The 6,120-nt window shown below is 50.4% G+C and overlaps 1 protein-coding gene across 2 annotated transcripts in view; it reads left to right on the top strand.

Annotated features, from left to right (window-relative positions):
* CDON (cell adhesion associated, oncogene regulated) overlaps positions 1-6,120 on the top strand; it is a 56,694-nt gene continuing 50,574 nt past the window's right edge. The window contains exon 1 of one of the 2 annotated variants that reach the window (XM_041413953.1): positions 1-180. The gene's annotated coding sequence lies outside the window, so the exon portion shown is untranslated. Of the gene's footprint in view, positions 181-1,906; positions 2,011-6,120 lie in introns of those variants that run through there. The other variant, XM_041413954.1, reaches the window with a different exon arrangement.

The following is a 6,120-nucleotide window of genomic DNA, read 5'->3' as shown; positions in this document are numbered from 1 at the left end:
GGTGGGAGCGGGGCGGGGAGCGCAGCGCGGGGGGAGATAAGCGGCGCCGAGCGGCCGGGCGGCGCTGGATGGAGGCTCCCGCCCGCCGGGACGCCAGCCCCAGCCTGGAATGTCCTGGCGAGCCGCCGCCGAGCGGCACCGGCACCAGGACCGGGACCAGGGAGGGGGCGCGGCGGAGAGGTAACGCGCGCGCTTCCCGCCGCCGGCGCGCGCTGAGGGCACAAGCGCGGCTCCTCCGTGAGGGGCGAGCGCGGCCCGGGGCGGCCGCAGGTGGCGGCTGCTGTCACCCCACAGGGCTCGCCCGCGCCGTCCGGCTCCGCTCCGTGCCCTCGGTGCGCGGGGCTGAGCCGGTGCGCAGCGCTGCGGGGAGCGGGACGAGCCCTCGGCGCTGCCCGGCTCTGATTTATGGGCTCGTTTCGCAGGGAACGCGCCTCCACTCCACTCTATTTGTCATTTAAACGCAGCTCCGCTTGAAGGAGGTGCCGTAGGGGATGGGTTTGGGGTCGCGTCCAGCCTCTTAACCGCCTTAAAATGGTTAATCTCAATGTTTTTAACCTGTAAGGTCACTTTTCTCTGCAATTAGAGCGGTGGAAAGTCAGTCCCTAAGGCAGGAGGTGGTGTGTGATGCCTGAGGTCTCTGGCTGTAAAGCATCCTGACATCTTATCTCTGTTATTATTATTTTTATTGCATTAAGCTGCCTACCTTCTTAAAGCCACGCGATTCTTGAATTTTAAATTACTTTCCCTTGCTTTATCTGTCTCTTTGCCAAAAACAAATATAAATTATATAGCTCCTGACTTCTAATGGAAGAACTTTCCAGCCGTCTGTCCCATGCTTCCAATACTGATGTTTTTAAACCGAAAGGGATGTGTTTTTCAGCCGTGACACACTGTCGGGCAGAAAACAGGCAATGTTTATTTTGCTCCCGCCTCGTAACTGTGTAAAGGCTTGGTGAAAGGGTAAATGTGATGGCTTTATGTAGCTTTTTCTTTTTAATTATTATTTTACTGCTTTCCCCTACTGCCTTGCTGCCTCTGGGAAGGAGTAGTCGCGCCGAGGCTGTGGCTGTAAAGCTGTCAGCTCTGAAGGGCTGTTTACTCAGCGAGTTGTATCTTTCACACATGCACCAGAAATGCAATTTACCAACCCAAACACCAGCCCGGTCGCCGAGGTTACGGGCAGCGTGGAAGCTTTGGTTCTCTGGGGTTTTCTCCTTCGTGGCCCGGCGTTTTCCTTGAACAAAGCAGGTAATCCTGGGGTGCTGGCGCTCCCAGCCGAGCCGTGTGGAGCCCGTTTGCTTTTCTCTTCATCTCCCCCGACTCGGGTGTTTTGACAGTTGCGATTTATGGGATGTACAGCCTGCCCGTAGCTGCTTTAAGGAGAAAAAGTGCTTTTGTGGTAGCGGTTGCTGCGGGCGACGGCCAGCTCCTTCTATATTCCAAAAATTCGCAGTGAACGTTTCCCGGCACAGCTTCTTAACGCTCTTCTGTTGAACTTGATATTATTTGCCTTAATTACAGCCAGCATGCTTTTGTTCCACCAAATTAAAATAGGTGTCGAGAGCATGAGTCAAACACATTGAAACCAAGCCCTGCTTTTTCGAAGCAGCTGCAAGCCTATCTTGTGGGGAGGACTTGGTAATGAAGTGATTAAAAAGAAATAAATATTTTTGACCTGTATTCCCCTTTCCACAAGAAGAGGGAAGCCTCTGACTGGCTTGGTCTGCATCCCAGAAAATCCTCAGGTTTGTGGGGAGACGCGTGACTGTTGCTCAAAGTTGCTGAAAGCTGGACTCTGATAGAAGGTGGGATCCACTGAGTTACCTATCATGTTAAAAGGTATTTTTTTCCTCCTCAAGGGGTAGGAAGTGAGATGGGAACTGCTGCGGTGTGGAGGGATTAGTAACTCACCCGAGGATGAGCGGGATGTGGCTTTGTCGCCTGGATTAATGTGATTTACACCCTTAAGCTGCTCCGAGTGCTCGTAAACAGCCGTGCCGTGTGTGCAAGGTGAAGTGTGGGCGGGCAAGCTCGGGTACACCATGGGAAGTATCTTGAGGGGTTGGTTTTTACCGTCCTTCATGCAGTCTCGGTAATCCTTTTTCTCTGCTTTTTTTGCCCCCAAGCTCTGCATTCTTTGCCCCCAAACCCCGGCATAGTGGCAGTGGGGTTTGGGCTGGCCCCCCTGTGTGCCCCCTCTGCTGGATCATTGGGCTGCTCTGGTGCTAAAATTCTTGGGTTTTCCCCCAAAACTGAGGAGGGGGTGGAAAAAAGCCTTGCAAAGAGAGGCCTGACTGCGGGGCAAGTCCCACCAGTGCTTTCATTATCTCAAGGTGTGCTGTAAGCTCATAAACGAGGCTCCTGCTTACTTTGGCTTGCTGGTGTGCCAGAGGAATAAGGCAGCTGTGCTCTGACTTCAGGTGATGTCACTTGAGGATTTTAACTGTCAGAGCTTAAAAATACCCTGGCTTGTTTAAAGACTGCTTCTGCAGATGTGGAAATGGGGAAGCAAAGCAATGGATTGTGAGTGCACAGCCACGTCAGGGTCCAGCATCTCATAAATCCCCCTCTGCCTGTCCCACAGCGGATCTGCTCTGCCTGACGAGGCCTCAGGTGTGCCATGACCAGGGCATTAATTGGTGGGTGCTCAAGATGAGGCACTGCCATGAACTGCAAGACCAATAAAGTCTCAGTGCCAAAAAAACTAATGGGGTAACCTGTGATGGTTAAATCATTTTGGGAATAAAGCTGTTTTCTGATGCGATGGTACAGTCAGCAACACTTTCTCCTGTAGGGGTGTTGGTGTGACTGGGTGTGTACAGGACCAGCTGCTGTGATTTCAGGTTGTTTGCAGGGCTGGGTGTGAGGAGCTGTGGGTCAGGGGGTGATCTCTGGGTGTTTCTATGTGCACATAGAATGAGATATATTGAGAAGGTTCCCTGCAGGCCGTGTGAGCTGTTTCTAGTTCTGTGTGTAAAAAGGCATTGAGCTTCACCTGGATTTCCCGTATCACCCACCAAACCCACTCTTCACACCTTCTCCAAGAGCACCTTTACCTCCTGTGTTTCTGCCAGGCCTTTGAGCCTGTGGTGGAAAACCTCCTACTCTGCATCTTCCTCATTCCCATGTCCACAGATGTGACTCTTGAGAGGTTTCATTGCAGTGCTGTGCTCTTGGCACACAATCCTGTACAAAATGACATGGGAATGTGGTGAACCTGTTGGTGAGCTTCCGTGGAGCTTTGAAACCTTTGGTTTAGTACCAGAAGCCCTGAGACTGAGGGGGTTTTCACCCACAAACCTGCTGGGATTGGGTATCTCAGGTGACGTTTTTTGTGGAATCGCTTTAATTGGTGACTTGGAAATGGAACGTCTTTTGTTAGACAACATCTCATTTGTATAAATTAATTGATACTGTAAACTTGCCCTTTGTATGTAGGGTCAGGTTTTTGTCTCCTGCCTTGCTGATGAGCTGCTGACTAGCGAGTGGCTCCCTTGAGCCGAGTCCTGCCCCTGCCTCCTCACTGCAGTGGTCTGCTGTCAGTTCTCTGGTTTTTGGCATTTCATTGGGCTGGGGAGCTTCAGAGCCAGTTGCTATCTGCAGCTGAGGTGAGACTGAGCTGAAAACCTTGTTTCAAGTGAAACTAGTCAAATTTCCTTCTTAAATGGGAATTTGCAGCTTGCCTTGCAATCCTGACTCTCAGAGCTGATACTTGGGCACCAAACTGTGTTCTCTGTGCACTATTTTGTTAGTTCAACATATTTTGTTAATTTGGACCTATTTTGTTGTTTGGGCTGGTATTTGGTTGGTTTTCCAGGTGTTTTCCTTTTCCTACTCACTTTCTGCTCTCCTGGAGGCCTCCCTGAGCAAATCCTGCTATTGTGTGTCTCCTTATCCTGCATCATTTGCTCTGGGATGGTGTTTGTCTTTGGCAAAATCAGCAAAAGCCTCTTTGCTGTGTTACTTTGGCTAGTGCAAGGTCTCCAAGTATGCTGGCCCAAGAATTTCTAGACTAGATAGTTTCCTCTGTGTGTATGTTCACCTTTTTTTCAGTTGAGTGTTCTTCCAGTAATTTCCTTGGTAGATGGCTCAGTACAGCTTCCAGTGCTGACTGTGTCAGAGTTTTTCACTTGTGTTCCCTAGCTCACTTCTCCCTTTCTGCTGGGGATGATGATTCTCCAGTGACAGCCACCACTTTAGGGAAATGCTTGTTCAGCCCAGTAAGGGATTGAGCCTCGTACATCCAGACCACCTGCCATTTCCATTAAGCCCATACTCATTCCTTCTGTGTGAGAAATATCTGCTGTCTTTCAACAGGAGGGAAAACAATCATGTAAGGTGGGTTGTTTTCCCATTTTCCATACCTATGAGATGTCTTGGAGCTCTTCTAGCCAGGTGGGACTCTATTTTTTTTATTTTTCCCCCCTTTTTTCCCCCTCCCCAGCTCCTTGGGCGCAGTTTCACATTACAGCTCCATCTGAGGACTCGCTGCTGCAGGAGGTGGCAGGTACATTCCTGCCTCTTCCCTGCTGCGGGAATCCAGCACTGGAGCAGCCGCAGGGGAGTGACTCCAGCTAACCCTTCAAAAAAAAAAAAAATACCCAAGCCCCAAACTTTCCTGGATCTTGCCCTGCAGTTAGAGTTGCTAAATCTTCCACTTGGATGACTGGGAAGGCCCTGAGGGGCTGGTGGGGGGATGGCCCCTTTTGGCAGCACTGGCTTCTAAATTGGCTTTGCTGTCTCCTGATCCTGTGTGCTTGCTCTGCTGCTGAGCCAAGGGTGGGTGCCTTGCAGAGAGGGAGGGGTTGTGGCCAACTCCCTCCATCTCCTGCCTCTGGGAATGCCCATTTGAACCAGTCCAGCTCACAGAAACAGCATGGGAAAAGGATAAAATAATTCCCTAAAGCCCAGGGTGAGCAAGACCAGCTTGGCTGGGGTATTGCCATCAGGTTGGCAGCAGGAGGGAGCTGGGGCAGGGGAGCTGAGCGTGCCAGGGAAGGAGAAGGAGACCATCCCCTTGGCAGTGGCTGAGCTGAGAGGTGAAACCACACCCTCGGCCTCACCTGTCTCTCTGATCACATCCTTGATTTATACCCTGGCTTCTGCTGTTTAGCTTTCCCCACAGACTCCAACCATTGAATCTGATAATGAACCAAGTGGTTGAGTCTTATTTGTTTAATTCAAAAAGAAGTTTAATAGTTTAATGCTTCCTTCCTTGCAATGTACGGAGGTTCTGCCTTGCAGCCTGTGGTTTTCTTTGCAGTGAACCTATAAAATGCCAAGACAAGGACTAAAAGGCTCGAGCTGTGAGCAGCTTGTCATTGGAAAAGTCTTGGCAAAGAGGCTGAGCACCACAAATTCACATTTTTGGAGGGGTTCACAAGTGTTTTGTCTCTGGAGAGGTGTATGAGGGTTGTGTTGCCTGTCAAGTATTCCCTGCCAGCTCACCTTCTGTGTGCTGGTGAGCCCTGGGCATCGTGGGCTGCCAGCTCCAGCCAGAGGGGAGCTGTGGGGAGCTGCTCGGCCCCCTTTAATCTTAGATGAAGAACAGACAGATCCTGAATGTCTCTGTGATCGCTCTGTGGCATCTGCTGAAGGACCAAAGTACAGACATGCTGGTGATGTCCAACCTCCTGGAATTGCTGTGTTATTCTGTGTAGACACCTTCTGTCCAAGTGCAGCCTGCTCTGGCTGGAGATGCTCCTGCAGGGGGATGGGATGGCACCAGGGGGTTTTGTTTCCCAGTCCCCAGTGAGTAAAAGAAACCATTTCTCGAGGTAAAAGGCCTCACTTTAAAAAAATCTTGCAAGAAATGAATGTTTTTTCCATGTTAGTTTGGATGGTAAGGACCCAGGTGACTGTTCTTCTCCTGGGGAACAAAAACAAGGGAGGGGACAGTTCAAGTGGCCCCTTCTGGAACAAACAGTGATTGTTCGGAGTCGAAATGCCCTGCTTGCTTCCAGATCAATCCACTTGAAGTTACTGTAGACAGGTGGTATGTTTTCAGTTTTTAATTTCTTTTTTCTTTTTTTTTTTCTTGCTTGTTGTTAGTTGAGAGCTGATAGATCGGCCCAAATAAGGCCATGAGAAAGCCTGGCCATTTCCAGGAGGATCCACAGA

Source organism: Onychostruthus taczanowskii, unplaced genomic scaffold (genome assembly GCF_017590055.1).
Source record: "Onychostruthus taczanowskii isolate IOZ18803 unplaced genomic scaffold, ASM1759005v1 scaffold43, whole genome shotgun sequence".
NCBI lineage: Eukaryota > Metazoa > Chordata > Aves > Passeriformes > Passeridae > Onychostruthus > Onychostruthus taczanowskii.
The sequence above is the reverse complement of the archived record's forward strand: the minus strand, read 5'-3'. Positions and strand labels throughout refer to the sequence as shown.